This window comes from Armigeres subalbatus, chromosome 3, assembly GCF_024139115.2.
Source record: "Armigeres subalbatus isolate Guangzhou_Male chromosome 3, GZ_Asu_2, whole genome shotgun sequence".
Lineage (NCBI taxonomy): Eukaryota > Metazoa > Arthropoda > Insecta > Diptera > Culicidae > Armigeres > Armigeres subalbatus.
Window position 1 is genome coordinate 321,607,142 of NC_085141.1, and position 27,173 is coordinate 321,634,314.

Sequence of the window (27,173 nt, forward strand, 5' to 3'; positions counted from 1 at the left end):
CGGCAGTCGCTTTCGAAAAATTTCGGAATGCAAGCTTTTGCGAAAGTTTTTAGTGACTGAGCTTTCAGCACAGGGGTAAGCAAATGCAAATTGCATTGGAAGAAAAAAAAATGTTTAGGTCAAAGTTTCTGATTATAAGTTGCGCAAAGAGGATCTTCTTACACTGATTCCGAATGATGCTCTTGTTAGGCGCATTGATGTTGCATGAAGAAGAAGAAGAAGAAGCAGAAAGATGATATTCGATAAAATTAATCTCTCTCTTTCTGCGTCTTCCCAAGTAACCACCAAGCATTAATTAATGCATGTAATCAATCACAGATCAGCATGTTAAATACTAACTGCATTAGATCAGTTTTACCGATGTAAAGATGCATTTATTCATCGCCTGTCAAGCAACGATACACTAGTTCAGCGTTACGAATGCAGAAATGCATTACTTATGTTTTATTTCAATATGTCAAAGTAATGAAGCATTATTTCAATCGTAAAAGGGCCTTTTTCCACTTTAAGTCAACTTTAATGGCTGTATTATTTGCAAGCATATATCGCTCCATGGTTACTTGGGTTTTCTTCGTGCAACATCAAAGCGCCAATTATGTTGGCAACTTTCAGTTCTGCTTCCACAAATTTATTCTGAAGAATCTCCTGGAAGTTTTCTGTAATAAAACATCCGGAAAATAATTCTCCTGGAGAAACTTCTGAAAAAATCATAGAAATCAAGACCCCCTGGAAGAAATTCTTAAACAATTCTGAGGGAAGTTTTAGAAGAACTCCTGCAGAATCTTACGACAATACTCTTGAAGGAACTCCTGCAAACGTTCTTAAAAGAACTCAAAAATTCCAGGGATTCATAGATAAAAAAATCCTGTTTGAATAAACGAAAGAAAAGATAAACTTGCGGAACATTTTCTAGAGGAACTCTTGGGAGAACATACTGAAAATTGTTAAAGGATCTAAAGCAGCCGGATGACACACAGCTATGCTTCTGGCTCCAGCATGAAATTCACGTTATTATTTTGCTGTTGGCGTTATTTTCTGATAAAATATTGTTACCAAATATTCAAATTTGTTATGCACCGTACTAACCGTGTTGTGTTGAATGACGGTCTTATTACATTTTAATTGAAAATCGAACACATTTTTCACGGCACGGAATACGTGGTACATAACGAAAATAGTAATAAATTCATTCAAATCGCTTAACAACAATTACTCCATCACAGAAAATTAGTCCTGAAATGATGTTTTTGTTTACTAATTTTGAATTGTCAGTGGGGCCCACCGCGCGCTAACCCCAGAGATGTTAGCTACCATTTTTCCCATTGGAGAGATAGGCGATGACAGCAGGGTGATCTAAAGCTATGTCCATTTAGAATCCGGAATAATAAAATCATCTGTATCTCGGTAACGGATTGACGTACAAATAAGGTTAATACATCAAAACAAGGGTAATTCACTGTACTTTAAGGAAAAAATATTGATACAAATCATTTCTTCTTGTTTCTAGTGAAAATTCGCACCTTCTTCTTTATTCCTCTCATCAAAAGTTGCACACCTCCGGAGTCAACTTCATTGGCACATTTGTTCCACATTTTGGTCATCTGAGTCGCGTCCCGAGCTGTTTTTCCACTTTTTCCACTTTTCTTAAGCTTCCGCTTCATTACTGCTCAAAATGTCTGGATGGGCCGGAGCTGTGGGCAGTTGCGTGGATTTATGTTTTTATCGATGAGATCTTCGTTATTATCGCGGTACCCCTGGATCACTTCCCGGCTGTAGTGGCAACTCGCCAAATCTGGCCAAAACTTCACGGGACCGTTATGGGCTTTATGGAAGGTCGACCGCGGTTTTTGAGACATTTCTCCTTGTACAGCTTCGAGTCCATCGTCTTATTCGTCACAAACACTTAGGTCTTTGCCCCACAGTTGCATATCCCTTGCCAAAATCATCCGTTTTTTTGCAAGTTTGTCCAAAAATCAAACTTAAATTTCGCAGGAACTACTCCTCGTGCCGTCACCATGTAGAATTCTTGGCTAGGAAGCTGTCCGAAATCCATTTTGACGTAGGTTCCATCGTCGATGAGCAGGATTATCAACGTGGGTGTGCAGACTTTTTTCTCTCCTTTCGGCTTCCATCTGGATTAATTTTTGACACGCTGCACGAAACTTCGTGAAATTTATACCACAGCAAGTGGGCGCTTAGGTAGACAGACCGCTGTAAAAGAATTCTTGCAGCGGTCACTTTCCGTGATTCTAAATGGACATAGCTTTATCTGATGTGTCATTCCTGAAGGCCTCCTCATATGGGAATAACTTTCAGAAAAATCCTTATCGAGCGCCGGTGCGCCTCGTTTTAGCTTGTTCATTAATGTAAATGTAAATACTTCTACGCCAAACAAACATACCAACACTGGCTGAGTTGAACTGGACCAAGGAGACCCACCAAATTTAATATTTTCTTTGCTATTTAATTACATACGCCAAAATTGTTCTGAAAACAAATTTTCCGCAAATGTTTTTCAATACCAAAGTGACGTTTCACAAAATAGCAACCCAATGTAGAAATGTAGTTCTTATTTTACATTCCCGTTCAGATACTACCGGTGTAAAAGTGGGTCCCTATATAGGGTCCTTATCGTTCGTGGGTGCAAGTGTACATGAAAGTTTACAATGTATATGCAAGAATTTGGCAGTTGTGTGTCTTGTTATTAGAGCACCTTCACGGGAGTCCCCATCTGGGTCTCTATTGTTATCCAGCATTTTACGAGCGCTAATGGCCGCCACCATCAAGCTCAGTTTTTGGTGGGGTGGAAACAGTTTGAAGTTTGGGTTGTGTTTTCTGACACAAAAACGATAAGTTGCCATCATCATGATGATTAACTCATGATGATGATGATCGCTACGATGTCAGACGACGCAAGCCAAACGTCAAATCGGTTGCACCCTACCAGAACATGAGTAAAATTGTGGCAGCCATTACCGCACGTAAAATGCTGGATACGTGATTCGGTTCAGTTACAATCCTTGTTTTTGTAGAAAACAGTATGGGATGTAATTTGGATACAGTAGAATGATGATTTAAAAAAAAATCGTCGGACCATATCTCTTATCTTTAATACGTAGGAACTGCTATTGGTATTTTTTTTCATTTTCACCTGTGAATCATGCCATTCTTTCCTCTTTAAATCAATTCTGAAATTTAATTCACGAATGAACGAAAGCAACAACAGTGGTATGGAAGACCGGAAGAGCTGGGGAATTTGTGGCTAATTCCTCGGTGTACTTTCTGTTATGTCTGCGCTCAAAACTCTCAACGGTGTACAACACGCGTCGGAGTCGTCCGCCGCGGCTAAACATTGGGCGGCTACAAGACGGTAGACTAGCCCAAGACTACACGCAGCAGCTGGAAGTGGCACTCCCAACGTAAGAGCTACTAGACGCACCATCTCTTGAAGATGGCTGGAGAGATATTCGATCCGCCATTGGTAGCACCGCAACCGCTGCACTTGGCACGGTGTCCCCGGATCAGAGAAACGACTGGTATGACGGCGAATGTGAGCAGTTAGTTGAGGAGAAGAATGCAGCATGGGCGAGATTTCTGCAACACCGCACGAGGGCGAACGAGGCACGATACAAACGGGCACGGAACAGACAAAACTCGGAACAGACTTCGGAGGAAAAAGCACCCGCAGGAAGATCGAGACCGTGAAGAGACGGAGCAACTGTACCGCGCTAATAACGCACGAAAGTTCTATGAGAAGTTGAACCGTTCACGTAAGCGCCACGTGCCACAGCCCGATATGTGCAAGGACATAAACGGGAACCTTTTTACAAACGAGCGTGAGGTGATCCAAAGGTGGCGGCAGCACTACGAAGAGCACCTGAATGGCGATATGGCAGACAACGGTGGCGGTATGGTAATAAACCTAGGAGCACGCGCACAGGACATGCGACTTCCGGCTCCGAATCTCCAGGAAATCCAGGTGGAGATCGGCCGGCTAAAAAACAACAAAGCCCAAAGGAGCTGACCAACTACCAGGAGAGCTGTTTAAACACGGTGGTGAGGCACTGGCTAGAGCGCTGCACTGGGTGATTACTAAGGTTTGGGAGGATGAGGTTCTGCCGCATGAGTGGATGGAAGGTGTCGTGTGTTCCATCTACAAAAATGGCGATAAGCTGGATTGTAGCAACTACCGCGCAATCACATTGCTGAACGCCGCCTACAAGGTACTCTCCCAAATTTTATGCCGCCGACTAACACCAATTGCAAGAGAGTTCGTGGGGCAGTACCAGGCGGGATTTATGGGTGAACGCTCTACCACAGACCAGGTGTTCGCCGTACGTCAGGTATTGCAGAAATGCCGCGAATACAACGTGCCCACACACCATCTATTTATCGACTTCAAAGCCACATATGATACAATCGATCGGGACCAGCTATGGCAGCTAATGCACGAAAACGGATTTCCGGATAAACTGATGCGGTTGATCAAGCCGACGATGGATCGGGTGATGTGCGTAGTTCGAGTTTCAGGGGCATTCTCGAGCCCCTTCGAAACTCGTAGAGCGTTACGGCAAGGTGATGGTCTTTCGTGTCCGCTATTCAACATCGCTTTGGAGGGAGTAATACGAAGGGCAGGGATTGACACGAGTGGTACGATTTTCGCGAAGTCCGTCCAGTTATTTGGTTTCGCCGACGACATTGATATCATGGCACGTAACTTTGAGAGGATGGAGGAAGCCTACATCAGACTGAAAAGCGAAGCTAAACGGATTGGACTAGTCATCAACACGTCGAAGACGAAGTACATGATAGGAAGAGGCTCAAGAGAGGTCAATGTAAGCCACCCACCACGAGTTTCTATCGGTGGTGACGAAATCGAGGTGGTTGAAGAATTCGTGTACTTGGGCTCACTAGTGACCGCCGATAACGATACTAGCAGAGAAATTCGAAGACGCATAGTGGCTGGAAATCGTACGTACTTTGGACTCCGCAAGACGCTCCGATCGAATAGAGTTCGCCGCCGTACCAAACTGACTATCTACAAAACGCTTAGAAGACCGGTAGTTCTTTACGGACACGAGATCTGGACGATGCTCGTGGAGGACCAACGCGCACTGGGAGTTTTCGAAAGGAAAGTGTTGCGTACCATCTATGGTGGGGTGCAGATGGCAGACGGTACGTGGAGGAGGCGAATGAACCACGAGTTGCATCAGCTGTTGGGAGAACCATCCATCGTTCACACCGCGAAAATCGGAAGACTGCGGTGGGCCGGGCACGTAGCCAGAATGTCGGACAGTAATCCGGTGAAAATGGTTCTCGACAACGATCCGACGGGAACAAGAAGGCGAGGTGCACAGCGGGCAAGGTGGATCGATCAGGTGGAGGACGATTTGCGGACCCTCCGCAGACTGCGTGGTTGGCGAAGTGCAGCCATGGACCGAGCTGAATGGAGAAGACTTTTATGTGCAGCACAGGCCACTCCGGCCTTAGTCTGAAAATAAATAAAATAAGCTTTCTGTTACCCTCGGACGCTAATCATCAAGGGCTATGGCGGTTTAAAGTCTTGTTGCGATCTTCGTCCATTTTTATTTAGCTGCTCGGTATCAGGCACTTTGACGGGAAAAAGTTTGCACCGTTCATTTTCTCCCGCTGGATCCTTCCTACGGCAACGAACTGTTTGCGGAAAACCTACATAACTTTGCCTTTGCCTTTGCCTTTGATTACCTTGCAGTGACCACGTACAAACAGCATTTCGTCATCCTTACAGATTTGCATCGATCGGATGGCGTACTTCTACATCAGATCCGCGAAGAAAACACTGGTAACAGCTTCCTGCCGCTTGCGGCTTTTGCAAGTTTTCTGCTCCAGGTTCAGCGCCTGGTAGGCCGCATCTTTTGCTTCGGACCGTTAGACTGGGGAGTAATCAAGTAGTAATAATTTATTCATTAGGAAATCGAATAAATATTGTGTAGATTGTAGATTTTTACCGTTTTAGTGTTGCAAATCTGCAAATCTGTGCCCAAACAGAAACACTGGCTTCTGCAAACGAGTATTCATCCCATCTAAATAAAAACCATTTTTGCATCCGTATATCATGAGGCTAACACGATGATATTTTTATGCCCAGGGAAGTCGAGACAATTTACAATCCGAAAATTGCCTGACCGGCACCGGGAATCGAACCCAGCCACCCTCAGCATGGTCTTGCTTTGTAGCCGCGCATCTTACCGCAAGGCTAAGGAGGACCCAGGAGGGGCTTGATTACCCTTGAAAATAAAACATGGATTATAAGAAATTGTAAAGAAACAATATATTGTGAAATAATTGCATATGATGCCGTAGATTTAAAATGTTGCACAGTATTCGTTCTAGATAAACTTACAATCATATTTTAAACCGATTATAATATAAATTGTAATCGTATTGCATAATTCATAAGAATAATAATAACAGCAATGCAGATGGTGAAAACAATTCCAATTTGGCTTCTTCCAGGGAACAGCACACGTTGAGTTGATGCAGCTCTCTTTGTTTTTAATATTACTCATGAGGGAGAGTGGGAAAACTACCTACTTTTGAGTTAACAATTTGAACTTCGTACTCAAAGTTGAGTTCTTTAAACTTTTTTTAGCTACTCTATTTTTCCTGTGAGGATCACCCTAACCAAAATTGATTATGCTCAATCAGCAGGCCCCTCGTCGAAAAGCTCTCGGAAAAACCGCCTGGCTCCAGTTGAAAGCTTCGTAAATCATGTTTTCCCAGTTTTCCAACTCCTCACGCAAACAAAAATCATCGACCACACCAACACAAACAATGACAACCGTCAGCGCAGAAGTCCGTCGCATCGTCGTCGCAGCTCGGCCATTCAGATTCAGTCAGACCGTCACAAGACTTGTCTGGATTGTCCTTGTGCTTCGTGTTTCTCGCGTAGTTGTCTGAAAAACTTGAACTTCACTCGAGTGGATTTGGCCGTCAGTTGGTCGGAAACCTAACGATCCTGCTTTCACTAGTTTCGGGAACGAAATTTGGTCGTGATTTCCGCACCGGTTCCGCGTGTATTTGCATTTTCTGTCGAGGTGATTATCAACCGCGAGTTAGGGAAGGAAAGTTTTCCGAGCAAGGTTTGTTCCGTGCGTGAAGGGCAGTGGCTGATAAAGTATCTGATAAGCAGAATATGTTTGAAACGGGTTATTAAGAATAAAGTGATGCAAATTTATGGATTTTGTGATTTTTTTGTTGCATATTTTGCTGAAACGGTGTGGAAAGAAGCAATAAATGGTAGACAGAAGAATTAGTGCCAGTGGCGCTTGACGCAAAAAACCAACACATTTCCTCTATAGCACAGTGGTCAATAATAACGATTGTATTGACGAAAATACCAGTTTTTACTAATTAAAAATTATTACCATGCTCGATTAATATTAAAACAAATTATCTAAATTCTCAGTGAAATTCCTAAAACTAGTGTTAGTGTCTGTGAAGAAAACTATAGATTGTTTAAATAAAAATTGACCGTCAACTTGTATTGGGAATTTCTCGTTGGTTGGCACATGTTGTTACAGAGTAACTGTTAGTTCGAATAGTTCATTGGAACATCATTATCAATAAGGTAAGATATATGGACTTAAAGCTATTATTAATTTATGTGTGATTGTTTACAATGTAAGCGGTAATTTGCTTCCGGGTTAAAAACGGTAACATTGAATAAGGTAACACTCGGAACCGGTTTAGGGCAAGGCTGATCAGTCCCGACTCACTCAAATCAAAATTTATTAGTTGATTCCTAGTGGTCATCAATGAGCAATAGTTTATGTGTGTAGACTTCACTATAGTCTGGCGAATATAAATTGATCAATTTGGCAACACAGACAGCACGGCAAACTGTACAAACCGACACATAATTCTTGCGATACATCAAACATTCACTGCGTCAAAAACAACACAAAACGTTAACAGCAATATTATATTTTGTTGCAATCATTACGCATGTTGATAGTTTCAAATTACTTCGCGTGTACATTTACATAAATTTCTTTTATGCATTTATTCAGGAAAAGTAACGCCACACTCCTCCCCCCAAATTCCTTTGTATGGACTGGAATTGTTACATATGTTTCCTTTTGAAACCACTGCGTACCGGACGAACGAGCAAGAGAGCTTTCGGTGCAATCGTGTGTGAGTCATCCTCGACTATCCCAAATCTTGCTGGTAGTGGATATTCAGGTTGTTCCGGATAGCAAAGAAAACAACAGCACTCCGAGTATACGGTCGCCAAAGTGGTGTGCGTGAATTTAGTAAAGGTTTGTTTTGTTTTTGTTGCATTCTTCTCCATCAAGGGAACACAACCCGTAGTCGGTACTGTCAAAAGTGAACAAGTTCGCTGTCAAAATCATTACGGTGATTTTCAGATGACGATGTGAGATTTTGTTCATGACTGGAATTGATATTCATACTCAATCGAATTAGATTTGCACTGATTTAATGAAAAAGACTCTAATATTCTGTAAAGTAGTGACAAAATATGTAAGTGAATAACTAACTAGTTAATATTATCATATGTGAAACACGGATAGTGGATGCAAGGGCAAAGTGTTGATGGTAATTTATTCCTAAGTGATGATTCCAGCTCCGTTCCGAGAAATACGAAATTACCGCTGTCCATGCCAGTGCCAGCAGAATGACGATGTCGTTCCGCCAGCGAAGAAGAAAATTACTTTCGAGTGCGCGCTGAGTATTTCTTAGAGAACATGCCTCCCATTCCCATTTCGGTTGCTGTTGGCCATTGTCGTCATTTTTTTTACGTTCCCGTTCCACCGGTAGTCGTTGGTGTTGAATAATAATAATAAAATGGCATTCAGTTTGGCTCGCACGGATACGCAATCTCATTCCGTCGTTTTACGTTGCGTTTGGTTGGTGTATTTTTTTTTAATTCAATAAATTTTGCCATCCATCATATTCTCGTATTCGACGTCACTTCATAATGTACCTATCTGCTGCGCGTTTGAAGAATCTTATACACTGTGGTAGCCTCCTAATGTATGCCGTTTACGTTTCGTGTGCCGTCATCCATGTTTTATGAATGTGATCGATAAGCGTATCACTGAACTGATGCAAGCCGAAGAGTTATTGCAAACAGAAGAACGTTCTAAAATGCAAATTAAAGGTAAGTATTTGTTTGCATTCTTTAGAATGTAAAGTTCTTATATTAATACTCTCTGGGTAGAACAGCAGGATTACCCATAACTCATCTACGGAATTTTCATATTTACTTAATGATCTATGATCATGCTTTGTTTAAAATAGGTATAATATTTCAATTTGAATTCAAATTCAGCTATTATTATCTATTTGTTCTTCTTCTTCTCCTTGACATTACATCCCCACACTGGGACAGAGCCGCCTCGCAGCTTAGTGTTCATTAAGCATTTCCACAGTTGTTAACTGCGAGGTTTCTAAGCCAGGTTACCATTTTTGCATTCGTATATCATGAGGCTAACACGATGATACTTTTTATGCCCAAGGAAGTCGAGACAATTTCCAATCCGAAAATTGCCTAGACCGGCACCGGGAATCGAACCCAGCCACCCTCAGCATGGTCTTGCTTTGTAGCCGCGCATCTTACCTCACGGCTAAGCAGGGCCCCTTAGGGCCCCTATTTGTTATTAAACGTAATTTAAGCACCGTCATACGTTCAATCTACGTTACTAAATGTAATAGACTGAATATTGAATTAGACATATATAATCTGAGATATTGGTCCTTCCGAGCTTGCTTGCATCAATACTATCCGAGGCGTGCTTTTCGATGTCATGGGCGTGTGGCATAGTAAGATAAAAATAAATAATGCCTGGATTATTCATGAATTGTATTCAAATAAACAAACAAAATCCCTTACGTAGCCTGTTACTAAAAAATGGGAATCCCCATTATTTCACTTTAGCCTTTTGTTTTCTGAGATAGCGATAAGTGACTAGAAATGTCGATAAGAGTAATATTCGATTATTGTTGTCTGCTAGCAGTCCAGCCCGGTTCGGAGATAAGGCAAGGTCTGCGATTTATCTTAAATTTATATGAGCAATTGTCAATAAGTGTTTAGGCCGGAACAAATATGAATTCCTTCTTTTGTCCTGTTAGTCTTTCGATAAGAAAGGGGGAGGGAAATAACAAAAAAAACAAATGAAATTATGTCGCAAAACTTATCATTAATTGTCTAACTAATGCATTCATCTCTTAGACTAGGTTTCCCGTGTTTTCTTAACACTATCATCCTTATTTGCTATGATACATTTTGATTTTGCCTCTGGCAGTTTGGAATTTTTTCCTCGGGTTGAAATGAACCATGTAGGAACTACAATGTTTTAAACTTAAACTAAATTTAACCTAATTTATACTAAGGGTACAAGGAGCTAATCGTTGCAATAGAAGATAGCAACGAATTTTGTCTAAAATTGGAAATAATTTTATTGGACATTTGTTGCAATGTCTCAATGTTAGAAATTCTATGAAGCTCATTGGTACTATTTATACACGCAGGCAACATCAGAATCATTTTCAAAATTTTATTTTGAATCCTCTGAAAGAAAGAAGACACTTTCTGGTATTGCAGCAATTAGTCCATATTGGCACAGCATACAACATGGCTGGTCTAAAAATTTTTTGTAAATAAGAAGTGTGTTCTTAAAACAAAGTTTTGATTTTCTGTTTATAAGTGGATATAGACACTTGATATATTTGTTACATTTGACTTGAATGCCTTCAATGTGACTTTTAAAAGTTAATTTTTGGTCTAGCAGAAGTCATAAATATTTAGCTTCGCTAAACCAATTAATTGGAACCCCATTCATAGTGACAATATGTCTGCTAGAAGGTTTCAAACAAGAAGCTTTCGGCCTATGTGGGAAAATTATAAGCTAAGTTTTTGGAAGCATTCGGGGAAATTTTCCATTTTTGCAAGTAAGTGGAGAAAATATCCAAACTTTTTTTGCAATCTACTACAATTGACACGAAGGCTTCACCCTTTGACTGAAAGGCCAGTGTCATCTGCAAACAAAGATTTTTGACACCCTGGTGGTAAATCAGGTAAGTCAGAAGTAAAAATGTTATACAATATGGGTCCCAGTATGCTGCATTGGGGGACACCAGCCCTTACAGGTAATCTATCAGATTTAGAATTCTGATAGTTTACCTGCAGTGAGCGATCTGATAAATAATTTTGGATCAGTTTAATAATGTACAGAGGAAAATTAAAATTCATCAATTTTACAATCAAACCTTCATGCCAAACACTGTCAAATGCTTTCTCTATATCAAGAAGAGCAACTCCAGTCGAATATCCTTCAGATGTGTTGAAGAAAGCAAACTAATTGGGTGATAACTAGAAGCCTCAGATGGATATTTGTCCGGCTTCAAAATTGGAACAACTTTGGCGTTTTTTCATTTAGTATGTCAATATGAAAACATGTGTGTATGTCAGTATGTCAAAGTATGTCAATTGAAAACATGTGTTAAATAAATTAACCAAAAAGGATAAAGAGCTCTCAGGAAGTTTTTTGATAAGTAATACCATCATCACTCGGGGCTTTCATATTTTTAAATTTTCTAGTAATAGATCCCATTTCATCCAAATATTTTCCCAACGGAGGGACAAAAACATTATTTTGATTGAGAATGTCTTCGAAGCTCCGTGTAGCCTGATTATCAATTGGACTTGTGAGACCTAGACTGCGATTATGGGCACTCTCAAACTTCTGAGCAAGTTTTTGTGCCTTTTCACAATTTGTTAATAAAATTTTATTTCCCTGTTTAAGGGCTGGAATTGGTTTTTAAAGTTTTTTTAAAAGAATTTTCGTTAATTTCCAAAAGAATCTCGAACTGGGATCCAACTAACAGACAATATTTTCAAAGTTGGTATTTCTCAGAATAGCGAAATGTTTTGTCTTTCTCATATACTAAGTATACTAAGATCAAAAAGGATAAACCGAAGTCACACTTGTGAAAACATTTAAAGTACTTCAGTAGCTGCTAGATTGCAGAAAGTCCTTGCTAAAGAGCATACAAATGGTCTTGGGACTATTAAAAAAGACAACGGGTCTTTTACCAAAACAGGTTATGAAACATTAGAAGTGATGATGCAAACACACTTCCCGTGTTCTATTATTAACTCACATGAAGACCAGAATGAATCTGTTATGCAAACTAGTGTAAATGAAGCCAGGAGAGATATTCAACAAACGAATAAAGTCACTGGGATGAATTACACCAGGAGCAATGCTGGCGCTCTGGCCAATAAAATATTTACAGAACAGAAAGTTGAATGAACAATATTGATTTATTTTGAACGTTTCAAAGCGCCAGGTCGGGATGGAATCTTTCCTGTACTACTGCAGAAGGGAAAAGCAATCTTAACACCCATACTAACTAAGGTATTCCGATCAAGCTTAATATTAGGCTATATACCGACTGCATGGAGAGAAGTGTGGGTTACATTTGTCCCAAAAGCCAATAAGAAAAAAAAATCATGCCAAAAATCCTTCAGACCAGTCAGCTTATCGTCCGTTATACTAAAAATAATGGAAGTATATAAGTATATAAAAGTATATAAAATCATCTTATCTAACGAAAACTCCTCTAAGCAAAAATCAGTTTGCATATCAGGAGGGCAAATCTTCAGTAACAGCGCTTCACAAGCTAGTTACAAAATTGGAAAGGAAAGATCTTTTGAAGCAAAAGGAGGAGCATTCAGAAGGAGCATTCGATAACACATCTCACAGTTCAATGAAGAATGCTATGTTGAAACGAGGTTACGATGCATGCATTGTTGACTGGATTGGCGAGATGTTATCAAAAAGAGAAATATCAGCTAACCTTGGAAGCTCATCAATTAGTGTAAGAGTAGTAAAAGGGTGTCCCCGAGGAGGCGTACTATCACCTCTATTGTTGTCTTTAATCGTTGATGATCTTCTCAAACAACTGGAGGCTCGAAGCTTTGAAATAGTTGGAGCATCGTCCATAACAATGGAGTTGAATTTAATTTCACATTTAGGAATTGTAATGCCTCTGGCTTCGACAATTAAATTTGTTAAAGATACGAGAGCATTATCAATATCACTTTTAGTATCGAGAGGAATATCAACATCAAAATTCCTATCGATATACGTTTTATATAAACCCCATGTAGCTCTATGATAATTAAAAGTATAGCTGATTGGATTGTTAATGGCTTCTTGTGAGATTTCAAACGTCACAGGAAGGTGATCAGAGTCAAAGCCAGCATGAGTTACCAATTGGCCACACAGCTGACTTGAATCCGTTAAAACTAAATCAATTGTAGAAGCATATCGATTGGAAGAAAAACAAGTTGGTCCATTGGGATATTGAATAGTATAATATCCCGCAGAACAATCTTCAAAAAAACCAGGTTTTAAATATGTTTCAGTTATAATAGCAATGTGTACATTATAAACTGATAGGAAGTTGAATAATTCATCTTATTATTTATTTATTCAGACTAAGGCCGAAGTGGCCTGTGCGGTATATAAGAGTCTTCTCTATTCGGAAGGTGAACCGGAAGGAGAACCATTTTCACCGGGTTACTGTCCGACATTCTGGCTACGTGCCCGGCCCACCGCAGTCGTCCGATTTTCGCGGTGTGAACGATGGATAGTTCTCCAAGCCGCTCATGCAACTCGTGTTTTCGCCTCCTTCACGTACCGGGCCCTCCTTAGCCGTGCGGTAAGACGCGTGGCTACAAAGCAAGACCATACTGAGGGTGGCTGGATTCGATTTCCGGTGCCGGTCTAGGCAATTTTCGGATTGGATTTCCCTGGGCATAAAAGTATCATCGTGCGAGCCTCATGATATACGAATGCAAAAATGGTAACCTGGCTTAGAAACCTCGCAGATAATAGCTGTGGAAGTGCTTAATGAACATTAAGCTGCAAGGCGACTCTGTCCCAGTGTGGGGATGTAATGCCAATAAGAAGAAGAAGAAGAACGTACCGTCCGCCATCTGCACCCCACCATAGATGGTACGCAGCACTTTCCTTTCGAAAACTCCAAGTGCGCGTTTATCCTCCACGAGCATCGTCCAGGTCTCGTGTCCGTAGAGGACTACCGGTCTAATGAACGTTTTGTAGATTGTCAGTTTGGTACGGCGGCGAACTCTATTCGATCGGAGCGTCTTGCGGAGTCCAAAGTATGTACGATTTCCAGCCACTATGTGTCTCCGAATTTCTCTGCTGGTTTCAATTTCGGCAGTCACCAGTGAGCCCAAGTACACAAATTCTTCTATCACCTCTATTTCGTCACCACCGATGCAAACTCGAGGTGGGCGGCTCACATTGTCTTCTGTTGAACCCCTTCCTATCATGTACTTCGTCCTCGACGTGTTGATGACTAGTCGGATCCGCTTAGCTTCCCTCTTCAGTTTGATGTAGGCTTCCTCCATCGTCTCAAAGTTACGTGCCATAATATCTATGTCGTCAGCGAAGCCAAATAGCTGGACGGGCTTATTGAAAATTGTACCACTCGTGTTAATCTCTGCTTTTCGTATTACCCCTTCCAAAGGGATGTTGAATAGCAGACACGAAAGACCATCACCTTGCCGTAACCCTCTGCGGGTTTCGAAGGGACTCGAGAATGCCCCTGAAACTCGAACTACGCATATCACCTGGTCCATCGTCGCTTTGATCAACTGTGTCAGTTTATCTGGAAATCCGTGTTCGTGCATTAGCTGCCATAGATGGTCCCGATCGATTGTATCATATGCGACTTTGAAGTCGATGAATAGATGATGTGTGGGCACGCTGTATTCGCGATATTTCTGCAGTACTTGGCGAATGGCGAACACCTGGTCCGTGGTTCGTTCGCCAATAAATCTTGCCTGGTACTGCCCCACGAACTCTCTTGCAGTTGGTGTTAGTCGACGGCATAAAATTTGGAAGAGTACCTTGTAGGCGGCGTTCAGCAATGTGATTGCGCGGTAGTTGCTACAATCCAGCTTATCGCCCTTTTTGTTTTTTCCTCCCAAATCTTGGTAATAACCCAGCGCTTTAGCCAGTGCCTCACAACCGTGCTTAAATAATTCTTCTGGTAGTTGGTCAACACCAGGGGCTTTGGATTCAAACGCGCTCACGAGTGAATTGCACGAATAACGATTACGTTCACGGAGTTGATGTTGGGTCAAAACGCCCCAGTGATATTTCTAGAAAATTAAAACTAACTAAATCAGTTGGTTCCTTTAAATATCCTTAATTCTATGTGAATGTGGAAGTATTTTTGTATTCCATTATGAAAATAATTGCAAAGTTCAAAAAGTTACAGATTTGATGTTACATTCAATGTTTGTTTGCTGACTAGTATAGAACAACTCGGCGAGCTTGGGGCGCAAACGAGGATGGAGAGGTGCGGCCTGGAACCGTGTATTGTGGCGTAAATTTGTTGATTCAATGTTATATGTTTAGATGTAAGATAAAAAAAGAATTATTATGAGGTGGTTAAAATACTAATAAACGTTTTCGGTATGGTACCCATTGTGGTGGGGCGTTTTTCCCTGGCTTTTATGGAACCCAATTTTTCATAACATAACAAAAAAAAACTTCACTACGTGTTTTCTGTAATATTTTGATAATAACTCATATAATAACTCACAGGCAATGCATTTACGGCTTTTTGATCTACCAAACAACACAGAGTTTGCAGAAATTGTGTTGAAAAGTATGTAATAAGTTATTAAAGTTCTGCCTTAGAGGGGGCTTATTATATCGTCTTACCCTAGCTAGATAAAATTATTATTCCCCTTTTTGTCGCATCTCAGCAAATAATCTATCACGAAATTATTTAGAAATTCGTGCACTCTCTTTTCCCCCTTTCAAACCATGCGGAAAAAAAGTAGAATGCAATAAAATGGGGAGTCGATTACGGACCACTGCTAGCCGGTCGGTTTCATAGCCAAGACCATAAGCAATAAAGATAACTTATCGTTCATTTCCGCAAAACACGCTAAAAATATTTTACCGATATCTCCTGTATCCTAAAAATCGATGCAAACACAATATGGCCCGGAAACTCCGAAAAATACAGCCTTGGAGGATCGCTGCCTACTTCCAGGCAGGAAGCATGCTAGACCAGTGGTCTCCAGCATGCTGACTATCAAGGGCCGCACAATAAGTTTCAACTGTTGAAGCGGGCCGCAGTATATTTGCAACATTCAATTTTTATTCCATATTTAATTTTCTCTTCTCATTCTTGGCATTAAAATTGGCATAAAAATCTTTTTTTTTGTCAATATTTTACGAATAACATTCTTGAAAAGACATTTTATTCTACAAATTTCATCGCGTAGCTGACTTTTAGTTGTTTTTGTGGTAGCAGACTTAAGAAAAGAAAATTCTTTTCGCAGCAACAGAAACATTAGATCAGTAGGTACAAATTATTCTAAGCTACTTTTCCATAAAAACATATGTTGACCGATTTTAAGATTATGACTTTATAATTTTACGCACGAGGATTATTAGGGATGAATGACCGCCTGAGTTAATATCCCTCAAAAACAAACCATCATCATCATCAGCACGAGGATTAATGTTAACTTCAACTTTTTGTGGCAAAAAAAAACGACAACATGTTTCATACGTTTTTTTGAAACCAGTTGAACCTGCCAGCAGTGTTGAATGGAAATCGTGTAAATCTGCTCTCCGAACTATTTACCGTGTTTTCATGTCAACGATTTTTTTTTGGAGTGAATCATTCAGCAATTTATCAGTTGAATGTTTTCCCAATACCAACTTATTTCGAAGATTGAAAGTATTCCTGCTACGGAGCAATAAATGATAACAGTATTTTTACATGAAACTCCCCGGTAAACAAGTTTAGATTTAAGAAAATCTACATGTATGCTATCATCATAACCCGGAGTAGTGTAGTGTGTTTGTTGTTGACCTACACAACATTTAAGAAGTGATAAAATTAATTGAAAATTTCATTATAAATTTCAACATCAATAATGATGTGAACTAGACAGGTTCCCATAGTACAACAAACAAATGATTACGATGGAAATATTTTCTTATTATGTAACGCATTATCGCGTTCTGCATTGAAAAAAAAATATTGTCGATATTTGTCCAATACTATGTAAGTCAAGTTTTTTGTTATGTTAGTCGTAGTGAAAATGTTCCAATATTGTATCGTTAAAGTTAAGTTAGTTTAAAAAAAAAAACACCAAGAATGTATCATTTGGTTTGTAAGCTGTTGATATGAAAAAAACAAGAGGTTTTATGCCTACGGGAGAAGGAGTGAAATTCATTCTTAACTCCACTCCCGCTGGCTTTTCCCTCTCAATAAAAGAAAATAAAAGAAATGCTGATCAATGGGCCACATAAAGTATATTTTCTGAAGTCCTTCGCGGGCCGCAGGAAAAGGCTTGGAGGGCCGCATGCGGCCCGCGGGCCGCACTTTGGGGATCACTGTGCTAGACCATGAGATATAAACTTATATGAAGAAAACAGTAATAAGAAATTACCCAAAGTATTATTAATAAGTGGGATATATCGACATTGCTGTTTCATAAGGGCGAAAGTCGCAAACGTAAACATTGACTTCGTCTGCTGATTTCAGGAAGATTAGAGACTTCTGGCGGTATTTTCCACTTCCGTTTGATAGAAGGCGCGGAACTCCACCAGTTCCAAATACTTGTTGGCTGGGAGCGGTCCTAGTTGTTGAAGAATTTGCAGGAAAAGGCATTGTTTACGTTTGCGACATTCGCCCTTATGAAACAACAGTGTAGATATGTACAACTGTAATGTGAAAGGATTTGTGAAATCTGAAATATATGATATTAAAAAAAATGTATTATATTCTTCACACCGAATGAAGCATTGAGTCACAGAATGTGTCTACCTGCATGTATATAATCATAATTTATGTTTTCTGTATGAAATAGTCCTGGATATGTAATTAGTTGGCATGATACTGGGGCTCTCCTTAGCCGTGCGGTAAGACACGCGGCTACAAAGCAAGACCATGCTGAGGGTGGCTGGGTTCGATTCCCGGTGCCGGTCTAGGCAATTTTCGGATTGGAAATTGTCTCGACTTCCCTGGGCATAAAAGTATCATCGTGCTAGCCTCATGATATACGAATGCAAAAATGGTAACCTGGCTTAGAAACCTCGCAGGTAATAACTGTGGAAGTGCTTAATGAACACTAAGCTGCGAGGCGGCTCTGTCCCAGTGTGGGGATGTAATGCCAATAAGAAGAAGAAGAAGAACTGTGCACAAATCGTAGATGGAATTGCTGAGATAATTCCTGCTAAAACAAGCATGGAATGTGAGAAAACCATGGAATGTATCCGACAGAATAATTTTCCTCCATCAGACAAAGAAATTAGTTTGTAGAAGAAGGGTTGCATTCTACGGAATCCATAAAGCAATGATTGTTTTCTAATAAGTTACGCCCAAATCGCAAATTGGTCCAAATATATGTTATACCTTAACAGTAAGGTCCAGTCCTTCTGGTCTTATAGACAAAGCGGGATTTAGCGTTTTACGTTTTCAGCGTTTTACTGGTGATATTCTAGAAGCGATACAAGGATGTGGCTAGGGCTCCGATGCATAGCCAAAAACAGTATTACTGTTCTGTTTTCTCAAGATTGTGTTGATTTCTTATTAATAAGGGGCGCGCCTTCAATGGGATTGCTCTCTGTGATGCTCTCTAAATAGCGGGACCTTGTCATGGTGCTCTTGAGAAAGCAAAACAACAACTGTTTTGAAACAAATACTGCATTGCTTCTCAATAGTAATGGAGTAAATCGACATGTACTTAAACACTAAGGATACGGGCAACACTACAATAGTTCTAATAACTGGTCGCAGTGGCACACCCGAACAGAAAAAAGGTCCACTCCAGTGTCTTTTGTACTTGACACGACTTGAAGAAAATAATTGCAGCTTATCACCTCCGCATTTATGGTATCTATTTTTCTTATTAAAATGGAGAACGGTGACTGGATTTTCTCAGAAGAAAACAAAAGTTATCATCGCATTCTGAATTATAAGCGGCCACAGCTATTTCTGTGAGTGAGTTATCGGGGGCATCGTTAGACAAATTTATGGTTGTACGCAGCAAAGAAGCTAACTTTTTTAGCCTTCCTCGAAATGTTTCTCATACCTTCTGAGTCACGCAAATTCGCTTGTCTATGAGGGTTTTCGGGTAACGAGAACAGTCTCGTGGCTGATGAGGTGGAAGCGACCCAATTTAACATCCACAAGTTGACGTATATACTGTTTTGTATTGGAAACGTTCGCGTCATTTAATTGGAAAACGCAACGCAAAATAGTTAATTATGTCGATTTATTATATAATCAATGTATAACAAACGTATGATAACAAACGTAATCCGTTTCAGATTGTCATGCAATAAAATCCCATATTATCATCTCTTTCAATAATGGGTTCCCTCTTAGCAACTGTGAATGATATTATTATAATTTAAAGAACTGTTCGGTAGGAGGAAATAAAATAAACTACTGATTGCTTTGACGTCTCCAAATGAACTAACTCATCTCATTTTTATTCTCGTCGTTACAGCTTCTACACATACGTATGGTATTATATTTCTACCGTTTAACGGGTTTCGCCCGATAATCGACTGAGCTTTCGCCCACACACTAAATCTATATACTTCAGCTCTTCCCATTTAGAAAGATTCTTATAACTGTATTTTAGTAAATTTCAAAATTATTTTTAATTCAAGGGTACATTATTAAAATTATAATTAATTCGAACGTGATCAATTTCACATTATTTTAACTTGAGTATACAAAATTATCATCTATCTTTCTCGTCCTTTTCAACCTTTTCGATCGCCTGATCGGTGAGCCTACAGGCATTTCATTACCCTCCACAGCGTATTTACGCTTCTTTCCTCTTTTCAATTCTGCTTCCGTAAATCCATGAAATTCGTCACAACTGGGACTTCTCGCTTGCTGCGGCTGTTGCCTGCTCCATTGTATTATTGGACCGTCGAGAGGGTTTCGTTCCTTACTCAAACGTAGTTGATTTCGATGGGCCATGGTTAACGCGTTTCCAATTAGAATCTGAAATAAGTTAAGAGAGCGCCTTTTAATAAAGCTTGCTTTAAGCCATTTAGCCGTATGGTGTGGGTTATGGTTTTTATACCATAACTCATCTCCTTCTGTCAGATTCTCAAAAGGATCTAATACATTTCTAGTAATGTACCTGTCACCTTTTACCAGAATTTCATCATGCATGGGAAATGGTTGTTGTTGCATATCATTTTGTTTGCCCTGAATAACATCGGAGCATAAAAAGTTTTTGTACTGCATTTTAGGGTTTATTAAATCTAAGATTATCTTTGGTTTATATTTAAAGATCATTTGTGTAGGGCAATTACCCTCCATCGTCAAACTATTGTTCCTATAGTTAATTAGGAATAAGTGTAGTTGGTCTTCCAAATCCAAGTGTGAAAATCAGGATCTAATAAGAATGTTTTTAGTACGTCTTTGACCGTTCGCACCAACCTCTCTGCTTGCCCATTGCTGGTAGGGTTATATGGTGGGCTCTTGAGGACATTTATTCCTTGCCGTTTTAAAAACATTTGAAATGCAAAAGAATTGAAGGGAGGGCCGCCATCGGAAACTAGCACGTCTGGTAAACCAAATCTGGAGAAGAAGCCCACAAGTTTCTTTAACACCTTCTTACAATCTGTACCATTTTTCATCCAATCCACTTCTATCCATTTGGAATAGCTATCAACTGTCAATAAGAAGGTGTGATGAGCAAAATGAAAAAAATCAATATGAATTCTACTGAAGGGACGTGTTGTTGGTATCCATTTAGATTCAGTTTTAACCTTTGGAACTATAGCCATACTATTGCACGTATCACAGCAAGTAACAAATCTTTCAATGTCCGCATTGATACCAAACCAATAAACGCTGGTTCTGGCTAACCGTTTCATTTTAACGATACCTGAGTGATTAGCGTGCAAAAGTTTTAAAATCTGTTTTCTCATCGTCTGTGGTACAACTACTCTGTTTTGATATAGAAGACATTTATCTACTAATTCCAAATCTTGTTGATTAGCGAATACATTGATATACAGGGTTGTTACGACTACGCGGATTTCGCGATTTTCGCGGATTTCGCGGTTTTCGCGGATTTGGCGCGGATTTACATAACGATTTTAGGGTTTCGCGCGGATTTGGCGCGGATTTAGTTTTAGGTGGAAATTTCTAAGAAAAAAATCTAAGGAAGTTTATTTGAAAATTAGTTTTATGTCTTTATTTTCAAATGTTGTTGAGAACAAATTAACGTTTCAAGGTTATTAACATTATTTTTCGGATATGTCTTAGTCCTGATTTTATGGCATGCATTACACTCTCAAGCATTATTTAAACAAATGTTATGATGAGAGGTACGCCACTTGTTGTCATTTTTAATCCATTCTAAAACACGATGCACACAAAGCATGTCTATCGAAGGACGTGAACACCCATTTTCATCTTGTAAATTTCTTCGTAATTCCAAGATATTTGTCAGTTTCTGATTGGCATATCATTCTTCAAAAGTCGTCAGGAATTCTTTCATAATATTGGAACATTTTTTATTTCCTTTATAACATTCATCTAGTACGAATAAAGGTTTATACAACAATTGAAAACATAAAAATGTTCTGTAATTTAATGCAGATGCCTCATTTTAATAAGTTCTTCCGAAGAAGGTTTAAAAAAATTAGAAGATGATTTTCAAAAGTCTAACATAGTTTTTTACATAGTTTTTTCTGGGCTCTGGCGGGTTTTTTAACTCCGATGGTATTTTACAGGATTACCAACAGAAAACGAAGAAACTTCCTAAAGTAATTGCCACAAGGACCCTATGATGATCCTTGTATAAATTCCTTGCAAATACATTTCCACAGCGTAAAGAGGGTTTTGCAGCATTAAAAACCCGAAAAAATATTAAGACATTTTTGGAGGAATTTCCTGGAGCGGTGACCGCAGAAATGACTATAGAAAATTGATAAGAATGCCGCCTTGAATTTACAAAAGAGTTATAGCGATGATCACAGAAATTTCTTTAATAAGTGCTCAAAAATAGAACCGGGAGTTTTTCCGCAGGAAGTCACCAATCAATTTCTGCAAGAATTTCTAAAGCGATTTCTTTAGGAATTCATGAAGGGAATTCTGCAAGTAAGCTTTGAAGATATTCCGCAGGTTATTTGTGGAGAATTTACTTGAACTCACGACAAAATTCCCAAATTAATTACAAAATAATTTCCCAGGGGAATTTTTGTAAGAATACTCGGCGGAATTCCACAGATGTTCTCGGAAGATTTTCCACAGACGATTTGGAGCAACTTATGCACTTCAGCAGATCCAAGGCGAGTTGGATTTCTGCAAACATTTCCATGGAAATTTCCGGAGGATGACACGCAGAAATTTCTGGGATGAATGTGCGCACGAAAGATGAATTTCTACAGGAGTTATTGGAGTTTTAAATGAAATTCAGTAAGAAATTTCTGCATGAACTTTTAGAAAAGCTTGTTACAAGAATCGAAGGAGAAATAACGGACTAATTTCTGTTGGAGTTTAGGGCAAATTATTCTGCCGTATTTCCAAAGAAATTTCTTCTGAAATTTCTAAAAATATTTCTCTTGAATTTTGAAGAAATTTACGCTTGATTCTGACTTGAGCTTGAGAAACTATGTTAGATTTTGTAGTTTTTGTTTCTTAATATGAGTTCAAATATTTGTTTTACAGATTATTATTATTTATTCAGACTAAGGCCGAAGTGGCCTGTGCGGTATATAAGAGTCTTCTCCATTCGGCTCGGTCCATGGCTACACGTCGCCAACCACGCAGTCTACGGAGGGTCCGCAAGTCATCTTCCACCTGATCGATCCACCTTGCCCGCTGCGCACCTCGCCTTCTTGTGCCCGTCGGATCGTTGTCGAGAACCATTTTCACCGGGTTACTGTCCGACATTCTGGCTACGTGCCCGGCCCATCGCAGTCGTCCGATTTTCGCGGTGTGAACGATGGATGGTTCTCCCAACAGCTGATGCAATTCGTGGTTCATTCGCCTCCTCCATGTACCGTCCGCCATCTGCACCCCACCATAGATGGTACGCAGCACTTTCCTTTCGAAAACTCCAAGTGCGCGTTGGTCCTCCACGAGCATCGTCCAGGTCTCGTGTCCGTAGAGGACTACCGGTCTAATTAGCGTTTTGTAGATTGTCAGTTTGGTACGGCGGCGAACTCTATTCGATCGGAGCGTCTTGCGGAGTACGATTTCCAGCCACTATGCGTCTCCGAATTTCTCTGCTGGTGTCATTTTCGGCAGTCACCAGTGAGCCCAAGTACACAAATTCTTCTACCACCTCGATTTCGTCACCACCGATGCAAACTCGCGGTGGGTGGCTCACATTGTCTTCTCTTGAACCTCTGCCTATCATGTACTTCGTCTTCGACGTGTTGATGACTAGTCCGATCCGCTTAGCTTCCCTCTTCAGTCTGATGTAGGCTTCCTCCATCTTCTCAAAGTTACGTGCCATAATATCTATGTCGTCGGCGAAACCAAATAGCTGGACGGACTTATTGAAAATTGTACCACTCGTGTTAATCCCTGCTCTTCGTATTACCCCTTCCAAAGCGATGTTGAATAGCAAACACGAAAGACCATCACCTTGCCGTAACCCTCTGCGGGTTTCGAAGGGACTCGAGAATGCCCCTGAAACTCGAACTACGCACATCACCCGATCCATCGTCGCCTTGATCAACCGTATCAGTTTATCCGGAAAACCGTGTTCGTGCATTAGCTGCCATAGCTGGTCCCGATCGATTGTATCATATGCGGCTTTGAAGTCGATGAATAGATGATGTGTGGGCACGTTGTATTCGCGGCATTTCTGCAGTACTTGGCGAATGGCGAACACCTGGTCCGTGGTGGAGCGTTCGCCCATAAAACCCGCCTGGTACTGCCCCACGAACTCCCTTGCAGTTGGTGCTAGTCGACGGCATAAAATTTGGGAGAGTACCTTGTAGGCGGCGTTCAGCAATGTGATTGCGCGGTAGTTGCTACAATCCAGCTTATCGCCCTTTTGTAGATGGGACACGACACCTTCCATCCACTCCTGCGGCAAAACTTCCTCCTCCCAAATCTTGGTAATGACCCAGTGCAGCGCTCTAGCCAGTGCCTCACCACCGTGTTTAAATAGCTCTCCTGGTAGTTGGTCAACCCCAGGGGCTTTGTTGTTCTTCAGCCGGCCAATCTCCTCCTGGATTTCCTGGAGATCCGGAGCCGGTAGAATTATGTCCTGCGCGCGTTCTCCCAGGTCCATCACCATACCGCCATCTTCGTCTGCCACAACGCCATTCAGGTGTTCTTCGTAGTGCTGCCGCCACCTTTGGATCACCTCACGCTCGTTCGTAAGAAGGTTCCCGTTTATGTCCTTACACATATCAGGCTGTGGCACGTGGCCCTTACGTGAACGGTTCAACTTCTCATAGAACTTTCGTGTGTTATTAGCGCGGTACAGTTGCTCCGTTTCTTCACGATCTCGATCTTCCTGCTGGCGCTTTTTCCTCCGGAAAATCGAGTTTTGTCTGTTCCGCGCCTGTTTATATCGTGCCTCGTTCGCCCTCGTGCGGTGTTGCAGCAATCTCGCCCATGCTGCATTCTTCTCTTCCACTAACTGCTCACATTCGCCGTCATACCAGTCGTTTCTCTGATCCGGGGGCACCGTGCCAAGTGCAGCGGTTGCGATGCTACCAATGGCGGATCGAATATCTCTCCAGCCATCTTCAAGAGACACTGCGCCTAGCTGCTCTTCCGTTGGAAGTGACACTTCCAGCTGCTGCGCGTATTCTTGGGCTAGTCTACCGTCTTGTAGCCGCCCAATGTTAAGCCGCGGCGTCCGACTTCGACGCGTGTTGTACACCGTCGAGAGTTTTGAGCGCAGGCATACTGCAACGAGGTAGTGGTCGGATTCAATATTCGCACTGCGGTAAGTGCGGACATTCGTGATGTCGGAGAAGAATTTACCGTCGATTAGAACGTGATCGATTTGGTTTTCCGTTTCTTGGTTAGGTGATCTCCATGTGGCCTTGTGGATATTTTTGCGGGGAAAGAAGGTGCTTCGGACTACCATTCCGCGGGAGGCTGCGAAGTTTATGCATCGTTGGCCGTTGTCATTCGATACGGTGTGCAGACTATCCGGTCCGATGACCGGTCTATACATTTCCTCCTTCCTACCTGTGCGTTCATGTCACCGATGACGATTTTAACGTCCCGCAGTGGGCATCCATCGTATGTCTGCTCCAGCTGTGCGTAGAACGCTTCTTTCTCGTCGTCGGGTCTCCCTTCGTGTGGGCAGTGCACGTTGATGATGCTATAGTTGAAGAAACGGCCTTTAATCCTCAGCTTGCACATCCTTGCGTTGATTGGCAGCCACCCAATCACGCGTTGGCGCATCTTACCCAGCACTATGAAGCCGGTTCCCAGCTCGTTGGTGGTGCCACAGCTTTGGTAGAAGGTAGCCGCTCGATGCCCGCTTTTCCACACTTTCTGTCCTGTCCAGCAAATCTCCTGCAGCGCCACAACGTCGAAGTTGCGGGAATGTAATTCATCGTAGATCATCCTGTTGCAACCTGCGAAACCTAGCGACTTGCAATTCCATGTTCCAAGCTTCCAATCGTGATCCTGTATTCGTCGCCTAGGTCTTTGCCGATTATATCGAGTCGCATTATCTCTTATATTGTTCGTAATGATTGGTTTTCTAGGCGGCTTATTGGGCCTGCGCAAACCTCCTGTCTCGTCGGAGGGCCGTCGTGTCAGGGCTGTTTAGCGTCCCACCTAACACCAGGACTTGGGCTTGTGCGCTTTGAGCGGCACACGGTCGCTTTGGTGGGGCCTACTTGCGGATACATGCAGCTTTTTATAGAGGTTTAACAGGGCCCACTGTCAAACCCCACCACATCCTAGGCAAGCCCCACAACTCGCAGATGGCCTGGGGAGGGATCGTCAAGCCCTTGGACATAGTCCCTGCTGCCCGTATGTTTTACAGAAGTTTTGTTAAAAAAAACGGAGCATCATTGTCTAATCCCTAATATCTAAACAGTAGTAATCAAAAACTACAACAAAGCTTAAAAAAAATTACGGTTTTGGCAAATTTTTAAATATTTGCCACGTTTATCTTTAATCAATTATGATCAAATCTGGCCTTAACATTCATTTGTAATCAACGTACCTTGTGCCGAATTTTATAAAGATCCATCAACAAAAAAAAACCCTGATAGTAACGGAACAAAACATGCCAAAGCCATCATCTAATCCAAAAAGCGGAGCAAATAGTTTTGACTGTTTAGTTCTTGTTCCCTCAGATTCAGTACTTCTAGTGGCGAATAAGGCCATTTAGAAGGGATGTAATACTTACTGCGGTTTTATTAGTCCTATTAGCATTTTGATACAAACATTTGTTGCAGTTTAAAATCATATTTGAAATCAGTAAAAAAAGAACTTGAAGAGAAGATGCTCAATAAATTGTTATACAAAAATTGACATTTAACGTGTATTTGCTTAGAATTTAGATCTGGATCCCGCGGATTTGGCGCGGAATGGATTTCATGTCGCGCGGAAATGGCGCGGATTTGATTTTAGTCGGCGCGGATTTGGCGCGGAAAATATTTCAGGATCTCCGTAACAACCCTGGATATATCTTTTATCTACTTTTTTTTGCCAGCCTTTTTGCATGAAGAAAATGACTGATTGTAAAAATGCATCCCTTGAAGTTTCTTCAGCAATCATGTTAAAATCCATAGGACATTCGTCACTAAAATTAATGCTACCGATTAATTCCTTATCAAACTCATCTGGGACTGAAACATTTAACGGGAAGCGGGAACAAAAGTCAGCATTCCCCATTCGTTCCGATGGCCTATAACTTATTTAAAATTCGTATATTGACATTTCAAGCACAAATCTCTGTAATCGAGTAGCATAAATAGAGTTCTTTCCCTCTTTTCCAAATATTCCTACCAATGGCTTATGATCTGTGTAGATAAAAAATTTTTTGCCAAATAGAAATTTGTGAAATTTTTCACCGTGCATACTAAAGCCAATGCTTCCAAATGAAGAATTGGGTAATTCTTCTGGGC

General features: G+C 40.9%; 1 protein-coding gene across 6 annotated transcripts in view; it reads left to right on the top strand.

Moving 5' to 3' along the window:
• The first annotated feature begins 6,859 nt into the window (after window positions 1-6,859).
• The window catches only part of LOC134225461 (beta-arrestin-1), a 295,165-nt gene continuing 274,851 nt past the window's right edge, over window positions 6,860-27,173 (top strand). The window contains exon 1 of one of the 6 annotated variants that reach the window (XM_062705551.1): window positions 6,860-7,130. The gene's annotated coding sequence lies outside the window, so the exon portion shown is untranslated. Of the gene's footprint in view, window positions 7,131-8,487; window positions 8,599-27,173 lie in introns of those variants that run through there. The other 5 variants (XM_062705549.1, XM_062705550.1, XM_062705554.1 and 2 more) reach the window with 5 other exon arrangements.